This window comes from Pygocentrus nattereri, chromosome 25, assembly GCF_015220715.1.
Source record: "Pygocentrus nattereri isolate fPygNat1 chromosome 25, fPygNat1.pri, whole genome shotgun sequence".
In the NCBI taxonomy this organism is placed as follows: Eukaryota; Metazoa; Chordata; class Actinopteri; order Characiformes; family Serrasalmidae; genus Pygocentrus; species Pygocentrus nattereri.
This window is the reverse complement of record NC_051235.1, coordinates 20,841,217-20,853,523: the sequence shown is the minus strand read 5'-3', so window position 1 is coordinate 20,853,523 and position 12,307 is coordinate 20,841,217. Positions and strand designations below refer to the sequence as shown.

The 12,307-nt window shown below is 38.8% G+C and overlaps 1 protein-coding gene across 1 annotated transcript in view; it reads right to left on the bottom strand.

The window, feature by feature from the left end:
• glceb (glucuronic acid epimerase b) overlaps positions 1–11,934 on the bottom strand; it is a 72,361-nt gene extending 60,427 nt beyond the window's left edge. Inside the window, exon 1 of the mRNA XM_017703506.2 lies at positions 11,757–11,934. The gene's annotated coding sequence lies outside the window, so the exon portion shown is untranslated. The remainder of the gene's footprint in view (positions 1–11,756) is intronic.
• Positions 11,935–12,307: the final 373 nt, after the last annotated feature.

Genomic DNA, 12,307 nt, shown 5'->3' with positions numbered 1-12,307 from the left:
AAGAAATCATAATGGTAGTGACAGGAACCAGATATCTGAAACATTTAATGCCTCTGAAAGCTACCTCACAAGAAGTCATCACATGATACGGTTACAAATATGTTGCCTAATGCTTTGGCCTATTAAGTATCATCTACCATGTTTAAAATACATTACACATGTGGTCAATTTGGTCTTTTTAGATAGTAAACAGAGTGGGTATATCTGTGTGGCGTGTGCCCGTCGGGAATGATTCCCTTTAAAAATTAAACAAATGTGCATTTCGATTTCTGCCTGACAAGCGTAGCTAAAAAAGAAAAAGAAAAGCAAGATCATAGTTGTAAGGCTGGTTGAATGTTTCAGAAAAATGTAAAACTATTGGCCTAACCTCTACAGTAAGAAGTAAGAAGTGAATGTGTCTAGTGAAAACTAAAGTTAACATACTGATAGAGTAGAATCTTGTTGTCAAGTAAAAACATAATTTATCAAGTACAAGGTTTCTAGAAGCTCTTGCTGGCAGAGGCACATTCGTTTCCAGAAAGCAGTGCTGTAACAGTGACAAAGCGGCCCCAAAGCCAAGGCACTTAACAGAAAGAGCAAAGAGGTGCACAAAGAAGTGCTCAGATCAAGAGCCACCAATACATGCTCGAAAAAGGGACATTTAAGTGACATCAGTGAGGGATAGGTGCCATGTCCTATAAGTCATACTGCAGAGGACAAACATTCTATTGCAATTTAAAGAGCCAATTAGTATGAACTTCAAAACAATACAAAAAGCAAAACTTCTCCACTTCTCCTCTGAGATTAGCCTTTTCTGAGTACTAGTGCTTTTTTGTACATTTTCTGTCCAATTTTAGGACACTAAGCAACACAACACAAAGACCACCAAAATTCTGATGCAAGTAAAGCAACAATGAGGTTAAAACAGCCAAAATTAATAATGACAAAATTAGCAATGCCAAAATGAACCACTAGTGCATTGACAGAAGGACAAAAAGCAATGGGAAACTCACTGACTTCAAGAAGGGCACATCAAGGAAGTCTTTTAACTGGTTGTCCAAACCATTCTTTCAGCTCTGGAACAACACTATAACATACTGTCCCGAGAGCATTGGAATAGCAGAATAGAGACAAATATGGATGGGGAAAACTGTGCGCAGCACCATTTTTGAAACATGGCAGAGGCCAAGTAGCATTATTGACCAGAAAAAGAGCTGCAGCTGAAACTAACCTTTTTTGACAAGTGAGAAATTTATAGGCCTGGTTTAAGTTAGGGAACCAAAAAAAAACATACATTGCTTTTACATAGCATTTTATACATGCATGCCTGCATATACACACACAAATAAATTAACTGTGTGTGTGTGTGTGAGAGATATATTTTATTTCTGCAAATGTAATGAAACTAAATGAAAACTGTCTTCACATGTTATGCAGTAAAACAAACCATGACATCTTAGTCAAATATGCTTATATTGTTGAGTTTAAGTATGAGCTTGCATGTGGCAAAATACAAAACAAATTTTAAATGATACTGATACGGGTGAACAGGTTTGAATTTAAATCTTATATCAGAAGCAGAATCCTTTATAGACCCACTCTGCACTCTCCCTTAGGCACAGTCATTTTAAATGCAAAGGACTACAGGACAAAGTCAGAAGGAATTTTAAAACAAGGACACAGTGTCACAGGTACAAAGCACCACTCCTACACAGCACCTCTATTGCTTTGATAGCGCTCTTCTCCATGCGGTGAGGGACAGTGATGGTCACTGCTGTGTCTGGCCTAAGTGAGAAAACTAGTTGAAAAGTCTGGCCCAACAGACTTAAAACAGTGAATTTTCAAACTTTCAACTGTTCCTTTGGAGATCTGCTTTGCTGAACATACTCTGTTGGGACAGGAGCATGTTTACCACTGTGTTACGTTTCCTTTCAGGAGCATTTAATAATCATTTGGGGCCTAAGACACCGATTGAAGTGTTTTTCTTGTTATACAGGTCTTCAACTGTGCAACAATGACAGTCCTTCACTGTTGTATTTTATACACATTTTCAATGGGAAACAGGTCTGGATTGACAAATTGTGTCAATATTTTGTATGTTCACCTTTATTATCTAGCACTGCCTTAGACCTCTTGGGCTCGGAATTCACCAGAGCTGTTCAGGTTGTTACTGGAATACTCCTCCACGATGACATCACAGAACTGGTGGATGTTGGACACTGTGCACTCCTCTACCTTCCACTTGAGGATGCCCCATAGGTGCTCAATTAAGTTTATGTCTGGAGACATATATGGCCAGTCCATCATCTGCAAGGCCGTTTGTCATCTTGGAGGTGTGTTTGGGGTCATTATTGCCTTGGAAAACTGCCATGCAGCACAGTTTCTGAAGGAACGGGGATCATGCTCTGCTTCAGAATGTCACAGCACATGCTGCAATTCATGTTTCCCCCTCAGTGAACCACAGCTTGCCAGTGCCGCTCCAGACCATGATGCTACCGCCACCATGCTTGACAAGTTGACAGTTGTCTTGGTACTCCTCACTATGGTGCCGACACACACGATGGACACCATCTGAGCCAAACAAGCTTATCTTGGTCTCGTCAGACCACAGGACATGGTTCCAGTAATCCATGTTCTTCAGCTAACTGTTTGCAGGCTTTCTTGTGCGTCAGCTTCAGAAGAGGCTTCCTTCTGGACGACGGTCATGCAGACCGAGTTAATGCATTGTGCAGCATATGGTCTGAGCACTGACAGGCTAACCTCCCATTTCTTCAACCTCGGCAGCAAAGCTGGCAGCACTCGTGTCTATTTTTTAAAGCCAACCTTTAATTATGACACTGAACACGTGGACTTCTTTGGTCGACCCTGGCGAGGCCTGTTCTGAGTGGAACCTGTCCTGGAAAACTGCTGTATAACTTGCTACCATGCTACAGCTCAGTTTCGGGGTGTTAACAATCTTCTTATAGCCTAGGCCATCTTTGTGGAGAGCAACAATTCTATTTCTCACATCCTCAGAGAGTTCTTTGCCATGAGGTGCCATGTTGAATATCCAGCAGCCAGTATGAGCGAATTGTAACACCAAATTCAACAGCCCTGCTCCCCATTCACACCTGGAATCTTATAACTCTAACTCTAACGGGTCACATGACACCAGAGAGGGACAACGACACAGTTGGGCAAATTTGGACATGCTCACTGTGAGGTGTACTCGCTTCTGTTGCCAGCTGTTTAGACATTAATGGCTGTGTTTTATTTTCAGAGGACAGTAAATCTATACTGCTATACAAGCTGTACACTGACCAAGTTATATCCAAGTTTCATTTCTATAGTGTTGTCCCATGAAAAGATATAATAAAATATTTGCAGAAATGTGAGGGGTGTACTCACTTTTGTGAGATACTATATGATGCAGGCATTAATTTATATGTTCACAAAAAATAATGAAGTTGAAAAGACAAAACAATTGTCTCGGCTCTGTAGTGTTTTTTTCTTCAAATACAGGTCAAAGTGGATTTATGAATTACCGTTTGCATCTTTATTTATTTCTATCTATTGTCCCACGTTTTCTGAACTGGGTTTGTATATTTTAGGCCAAAACCTTCTCAGAACTACCAAAAGCAATAGTCTCAGGCAATGTAATCATAACCATTTCATGTAATAGCGTCCTGTGAGGGAGCATTTAAGGGTATCAGACTGGTTCCATTTGGTTCCTATCACTACTGCAGTAAACAATTCTCTGGAATGCAGCATTTCATATCAAACCACTTTGAATGGCAGTGCTTACATATTGATTTAATTATGCATGAATTTTGAAAAAAGATAGAACAGAAATCCTTTTTAAACAGGTACTCAGCTACGGCACTTGAATGTTCATGGTGCCCAGCAATAAGGAAACAGTGGAAGTGGAGCATAAAAATATTCAAAAATACTCCTTAATAATTAGTATTATGAAGTGCATTTAAAAATAAATAAATAAAACCTACTACGTTTTTCAATTAACAACACTTTATTGGTGGCAGGTGAGGAAACAATCTCACACCTCTATGCAAATACATCAGCCAGTTAAACATAAGTGAGTAGTTGAGCACATTACTACCAATGTACATGGGACACTTGTTACTCCTGGAGTTCACAGTGTGCCATTCATTTAATATGCCATCCACTTGTGCACTGCAATGCTATTAACTCCAGGAACTGAAGCAAAATGAGGTCACTTTTCAAAAGCCGTCCCTCCTGATAAAGTATGCCCACAATAATATGAGAGGATATCTGTTATGCAAGGTGAATTTTGCTTAATAGAAAAATACACCAGTGTTGTACAAGAAAGTACACTCTTCTCTTTCCACCTCAAACCACCAGTCATCTGTTTCAAAAAAACACTCCAACACAGCTGGCATATTGATTACAAGGACGCCATAAACCTTTGCTGTCTCCAGGTTTTATTGATCTCGGATGCCCGAAATCCATTAGCGCCCTTTACATTCATAGTGCTTTGTGTCCCCGCTAGGTTACAGCAAGTTCTCTCTCGTGTTTCCTTTAAACACAACTGTGTAGAGGCGAAAGAGCAGCAGCAGTGGATTAGCAGTGTTGGCTAAGGGCCTGCCAGCACTACTCTTTGGCTGGCTCTTCAGTCACTGAGGGCATCCAAGTGATCCAAATTACCAGAGTGGCTTCTGCGTCCAAGGGCTCCAGGAAGTGTCCAGCTAAGGGGCAGGCGAGACGGACTTCCTGCATTTGACTATTATTAGTCCCCACAGGAGGCCTTGGCTGTGTTTGCTGTGGTGCCAGGATTGCACACAAAATCCCCTACATTGAGTCGACTCAAGCAGCTCAAGAAGTAGGGCAGAAACAAACACAAACAGGACCACTGGCAGACAGCATACCGAGGTACCTCCACTTAAATACTCGCAGCAAGCCAAACATTGGCTACACTCATCTGTGGACAAAAAGGTTCCACAACTATCCTTACAGGGCCCATATCATGGAAAAATCAACTTTCTTTAAATCAAACTGTTTGACATTTTTAATTCACTGCATTTACACACATCCATCTATATAGCCGACAGCACTTTAGCCCCGCCCATCCATGCTGAAGTTATAAAGTGTATTTCAGTCTGCACTACTTTAAAAAAAAAAAAAAAAAAAAAAATACAGCACAGTTAAACAGGCTATGACATTAACAGTCTGCTTTATTCTAATGAAAAAACAACCAAACAAAATATTGTAAGTAGAAAAAAATAAAATGTCAATCAAAATTTTCTCAGTTTTGAAATAAAATAATCTGTAGTCTATAAACACTTTGTTACAATGCTGCAGTTTGCTCCATATACAGAAACTGGGCTGCAAATAAAGCCCGACTTGACTCCACTGTTACCTATTCAGTCTACAGCAGGTCCGCCTGTCCATTCAAGATGAATTCTTAAGGAGTGTTTAAGAGCAGACTGCTTCTTTAATGAGGTACAATTTCTGACAGCCAATTAGAGCAGAGATCTTTTACATATATCAGTCTTAAGGGCACAAAAACAAAAATATACTGGGTAATTATAAGGGATAAATAGGAGCTGGAAATGGTCATATAAAGAAGGACTTTGATCAATTTTGGTACATAAAACCACAAGTTCCTTAAGTGCTGCTCAGGTAAAAAATAAATAAAAGTAAATAAAAATACAAGATATTGTACTTTAATGGCCCTTTATGGTAGCATGTCAGCATGCTACTTTCTATGTATGTACTGATATTACAAAATAATGCTAATTTGCACTTTTTTTTTTTTTAGGAAACAAATTTCAGACCCAACATGAAAACATTATGAAAATGAAGATGACAGTAGTGATGGTTTAGCTGGTGGTACTTTGTCATCAAGTATCACTTTACCCCACACGCCCAGCAGAAGCTCATTAGCCTTTCTCTCAAAGCCCTGTTAAAATCCAGGCCTCATCATGAGCTAAAACAAGAACCCATTTAGTCTCCCTTCTCCTTATAGCCTCCAAGATTCTACATAAAACTCCACAGACAAAGTCATGATCTAAAAAGTCCCAAGGACCTCTGCCCATAATTACATCTGCAGAATATAATACTGCTCTTAATAAAATCACTCATTTGGTAACATAGCCTCCTAAGCAATGATAAAGGTCAATAAAGGAAAGCAAGGTTAAAAAAAAAATAATAATAAAAAATAAAAAAAAAACAGCATCTTAAGATGAGAGTGCACCATTTCATTACAACTTTAGACAGACTGGGATAACGAGTTATTTTTTACAGAAAAAAATGAAATATGGAAAAAAAAAGTGTTATATGTAATCCATTCAAGCTGGACTGATAAACTGAATTACCCAGAATAGCTTACTTTTATGATCAGCTTTCTCCATTAAATTAAGGTCCAAACGTCATTGTTTTAGCTATTATTCATTCCAAAACTCCCTAAATAACTACAAAAAAGTCTTCTGCCAAACACCGTGAAAAGCCTTGATCAAATGTTAGAGAACAATTAATTCTCACGCTAAGGTTCATAAGTCAAAAACTTCACATTTCCCCACAAATGACCATTAAGTAATTATGAAACACGACTGTTGGCGAATACTACACACTACAGTTTATCCTGAGACATTTAGGGCTAATTAACCCTTGGGCACCTCCATGGAGACTCTGAAGAGGAGGCAAAGAGGATTTTCTGTTATCTGTGGCTGAAGAGGAGCAGCCTGGACTGACCATCTGTTTCCCTCTGCAGACAGGAGAGTTGGCACAGCAGTAAATAGGAAATAAGGCACGATAACCGTTTATTAAAACTGAACAAGTAATTAGACGACTTCACAGGCACAAAGCCACACTGTTTCAAAAGACTGCAGGAAAGGGTTCCACAATTCTGACAGCAGGACCTGCTAAACTGTTCTGTACCACCAGGTCTCTTTCCCAGCATTGCAGTCCCTGGGAATAAAAGAGTTTATGGACAGACACCTGCTAGATTGTACACAGTCTTTTTGATGGACTAGATAAATGCAGCCTCTCATTAAGAGTAGAAGCTTAATGATAGCAGTCTGTAGCACAGATTTTCTTTTTACCAACTTCAATCCACTTAAACATCATGGCTTTCAGGGTCCCAGACACATATACGAATAAATAAATACTCAGCAGCAACTTATGGTAGTTTACTAAATGCCTAGGAGACTTAATTAAGCCATTTAACCATAGGGTGCTACAGCTACACCATCAAGAATCCAGCGTGGACTTTCTAAAAGCAAAAAAAAAAAAAAAGAAAAAAGAAAAATCAGACGACAGGAGCCAACGTGCATCATGAAAGAGAATCGCAAAATCACACCATCAGTGATTACACTTATATCAGAGGGTAAACAGCACTGCAGAATATTTCATTTATAACATCACATGCAGAACCTCCTTCACCATTTTTCTTGTTTTTAAGAAAAGTGGTAACATTTAAAACAGTCTTTTTTAAAAAGACATCATACATTTTGGTACTAAAATACTTCAATAATACACTTGTAAAAAAACTGAATTTAAAACAAAGTTATATCATGTAATAAAAAGTTATCAACTGTATAAAAATGTGTTTGTTCCATCACTGGATGAGAGGATGTTCAGCTAACTTTCTTGTAGGCATGTGGTAATTTAAAAATCTGATATTACAATAATTACCTAACCATTAAATCACATTAAATCACAAGTAGTGCACCAAATGCCATTTTATAACTGCAATAATGGTGGCACAGGTGGGGCAATATGGCAAAAATCATCTACCACTATACTTCAAGAAATTCTCAATATATAACAATAGTTATTTTTTCAGAGATTTGATCAGTTGGAGCTGAGAAAAAAAAAAAAAAAAAAAAAAACACGAGTAGTGCTACATTTAAAAATACTATCAAATAATGTGATTAAATAATTTTGCTCTCTTTATAACAAAACATGGAGCTGGTCAGTACTGACGATATACACCATGTTCAGAAAAGCTAAACCTAAATAAATGCTAAAATAACCTAAAAATGAAATGCTTTCAAGTTGTTATTGATCAATACATTAGTAACTGTATGCTAACACGTTGGCATAACAAAACATTGGTAACAAATTGCATTAACCTAAAAACAATATGCTAATTTTCTAGTTCTTAATGATAATAAATTACGGAATCAAAGAAAGATAAACATTGTGTAAACACGTGTGGTATGCTGTGAGCTTTTGCCAGATCTGTTCTTTATAAAAGAATAATAGTAGCCTATTTTGTTAATAGGTGGCACAAAAGGAACATGTTGTGTTGCATTTTCCCTGATTCTTTGTAATCTCAGTATATAGGATCTATTCCAGAGTAACAACAGGTGTCTGTAGGTGGGCCGACACGTAAAAGTAATAAAACAACTGTGGGTGATTATAATGCAGTAATTTAGTCATAATCTCTTTGCAATTATTCATATTATTTTGACGTGATGTTCTCACTTGATGTGATATGCAGTAACTGAGAAACAAGATGAGTACAGCTCCAGGACATTTAGGTTCACTGCAATTAAAAACTGTAATTGTGCCTGCATATAATATTGTGCCTGACCATTTAAAGACATAATAGTTAATATACAGAGTTGAAATGAGTGAATCAGTGTTTTACAGCTCTAATTCCATGTCATTTCAGCAGAATTACTGCATTGTTTGGGGATAAATACTCTAAGATTATAAAACTATATAATGTTTGAGACGAATTGGGGTGATATGTTGATTATATAGAAACCTTTTTAAAAATCTACAATACATAACTGTAGCATTCCTCACTTTTACTGTAATAGGGGAAATGATTTTTGGGTAATTAGTTTGTTACTAATATGTTCCCTTTTTACTACCAATAAGTTTACACTACATTTACTAACTCGTTATTTATTACCTACTAGAAAATTAACATGCCATTTTTAAGTGTGATTTATCATTACTTAACATCAGTCACACTTTATTACCAAATCAAATCAAATAAATAAATAAATAAACTCCTCCCAATCCAATCCTGTTCTGAATAAGTTCACACACCCACATAGAAAAAAGAAAACAGTGCTTCCAAGAAGAAAGAAAGCCTTGTGCATATTTTATATAGTAATTGAAAACACTGTAGCAGACAAAAGCTCCAGTTTACACCCTGAAAAAACAATAAAAAGATTTTACTATTGCCAACAGGGACATGTATCTGGCGTGTGGTTAATTTCTGGAAACATGTTTTTGGATAGCTTTGACAGGCATCTCAAGATTCAGGGCCAGGAGGTAAAACCTCTAGTTATTACACTGAGCATAAAAGGACATCACTGCAAACTTGTCCATGACCGTGAAGGTGCTCAGACCAATACCACACTAAAACAGCTGTGCAAACATCAAATGGAGCACAGGATCAGAACATGACAGCATAGCACTAGCTTGCAAAACCAGAGCAACTCTGAATATAAAAAAATCTATAATTCGTTTGACTAAAAGCAGTAAATATATTTCAAAGTGTCCATGATGAGAATTTCATGCGTGCTGAATGTTGTGATATATAGTATTATCATAGAAAACTGGCACATGTCTACTTTTTGGCAGAGCCAAATCAAATGTCCTCATGGGTCAACCTTGGCCACACTTTAGACAGCCCTGGTTTAAAGCTTTAGTATAGCCTATTCTGTCTTTGGTTTAGTCTTGCTTTAAGTCACATCCTGGTGCTTCGTCACACTTGCACACAAGCACGCATTTAATCTTTCTTCAAAGCAGTCTTTAAAGTGAGCAGCGAAATTTCCGCCATGTTCTAACATAATAGAGGCTGATTTGTACTTGATTGCTGTCTCCCAGGATTGCAGTGATGATTAGTTAATGTTAGTGTCAGCACTGTCAATGCAAAAGTTGGTTGCGTCTGTATAATTTTTTTTAAAACCAAAGGCCTTACAATATTGAGCTCTTTGAGGTCTATTATCAAGAGCACAAAACCAACAATGTGCTGACAGTGCAAACGGTACTGAGCGTAAACAGAACACTGTTCCAGCAACTTTGAACTACCTGGTATTTCAGAAGATTATGAGGTTCTATCAGCCGGGCAGTCACTGAAGGGCTATTTTCCTGCTGCTCAAAGATGATGAATCTGCTGCCTCCTGGAAACACCTGATCCCTGCAACTGCACTAGACCCATGTATTTTAAGTGTGCTTCAGAAAACCAGCAGTGTCACAGTGACAGGCCAGAAGCACTCAATCTAAAATTGTGCCTAAAACTTTCAGGGGCCTTTATTTCACACACCAACTCAGTTTCTTCTCAAATGAAAACAGGATATGACATTTCAGAGGACACCTAAATGATGCCATTTGTGAAAGTCAAGATTTTTAAGTGCACTTGGAAGCCAAACATTAATCACATTCACGGAGACGAGATCTCAATGCCAAATTCAGACAGTGTTAAAGACTTTGACCGCTATACAGAACAGGTCGAATTCTTGGCCAAAGGACAACTGACAAAAAGGAAGCGTTTATCATTTCCTCATTCATTTGTGTGACTGCTTTTAATGTGGTTGTGGAAGCTATAGAATAAATACTGTGTTTTCACCCAGAGTAAAAACAAATCGATAAAATAACCAACAAGAACGCGACAGATCACTACGTACATTCCTCCACAGCCAAGACAAGACTAAAGCTGTGTTTGAGAACCAGTGCACTCAAACGATCACACAATGCACAACAATAAGTACCGTATAGCTGCCGTAGCTACACCAGTAGACAAGGGACACCCATAAAGCAAAGTTGCTCTCCTAAATCGTTTCATACCGTCACAAATTCTGTTAGCTGTGATAGTGATCCAGACTTCTTAATGTATGGTGTAAAGATTGGGAAACCATTTCAAACACAGCATAGATGAAGGTTACAGCAATAATTCATATAAAAATCTTATTTATCCATTGTTTCCCCTTATTCAAACCATAGCCAATCAGATGTGTTTGTTTGCTTCCTTAAGTTTTCCACTACAGCTACTCATTAAAAGCCCACTAAAGTTTTAAGCTCATTTTGGGGGTGACAAGACTTATTATTTCAGCCTTGTGGTTCTAGTGCCAAACTAGAAATAAGCAGACTGTACACCAAACATGTTTTGGCCAAAGAACCGAAATATGATTTTTCGGTGAACTACTTTAATGCATACTAACCCAGTGACTGTTAGGACCTTGTAAACCGTCCGTGAGGAGAGGTAAACTTCATTACTAGCCTTTTACTTAGTAAGAGCACCTTTTCGCATACAATGTAAAAGCCATACGTCAAAACACGCACTATTCACGAATAACGTGGAAAAACAGGCAAAGTTATTCTAATGTTAGACAGTCGCTGAAGAACATCTCTCCCCACACACACACACACACACACACACACACCATCACCGGCTGACCAGTAAGGCTGGTGCAGGTCGGAATGGACGGAATTCGCCTAATACTTCATCGATTCGTAAATAATTCGTGGGGGACGTATTTTACGCTTGTTCTGTTGCTTTTTGGAGACTTTATCTGAAATTGTTAAGTAAAAGCTCCGACTAGCAAGACTGCAACTTCTTCTTTCTTTGCGGTGTTGGCGCTGAGAAGGACGAGTTGACAACACACCCACAGTGTAATACACGCAAAGAGCCGGCGTAAAAGTCTGCTGTTATCTTAGCAGGCAGCAGTAACAGTTATAGCATGAACAACGATGCCAACTCAAAGACAGTCTGCACTGTCGACATGTTAGCGCGGAGAGTACAAACAAGCGAACCTACAAAAACATCCGCGCCCGCTCTCGGCACAGGCTTCACTCACCTCTGCAGCTGTTTCACCAACACTGGACGACTACAGAGCGACGCGGAAGGCCGCAAAATAGGAGGCTACACTTCACCGGAGAGACAAACGACGTCCCTTCTTCAACCTCAGCCAACAACGCCGGAATGAACATACACTCGCACACACCAGGGTCCTCTGTCGCGCTGCGAGAAGCGGAACACACACACTCCCGAACACCGCGAGACATAACGAGACTAAATAAGATCCCAGCGACCAATCCCGGCACAAAACGCACATCCAATGGAATGACAGGCGGTCGTTGTAGGCTAGCTCCGATTGGATGGCTTTCTATGATTGACAGTACAGAGAGCCATACATATCTTAGCAAATCGCATCGAGGTCCTCAGTTTTTCAATCCTCATTTTGCGTGTTTCTCAGCTCGAGTCCTGAATCCACCTGAAGGATACAGTTTTCCATGTCTAACACTAAAGAGAGGCGCGTGAAGTTCGTTTTTTATTGTATTATTTTTCCCTCAATTCCATTACGTGTCACAAGTGGTACTTAGTTAAAGGGGAATTCCACCCTATGTA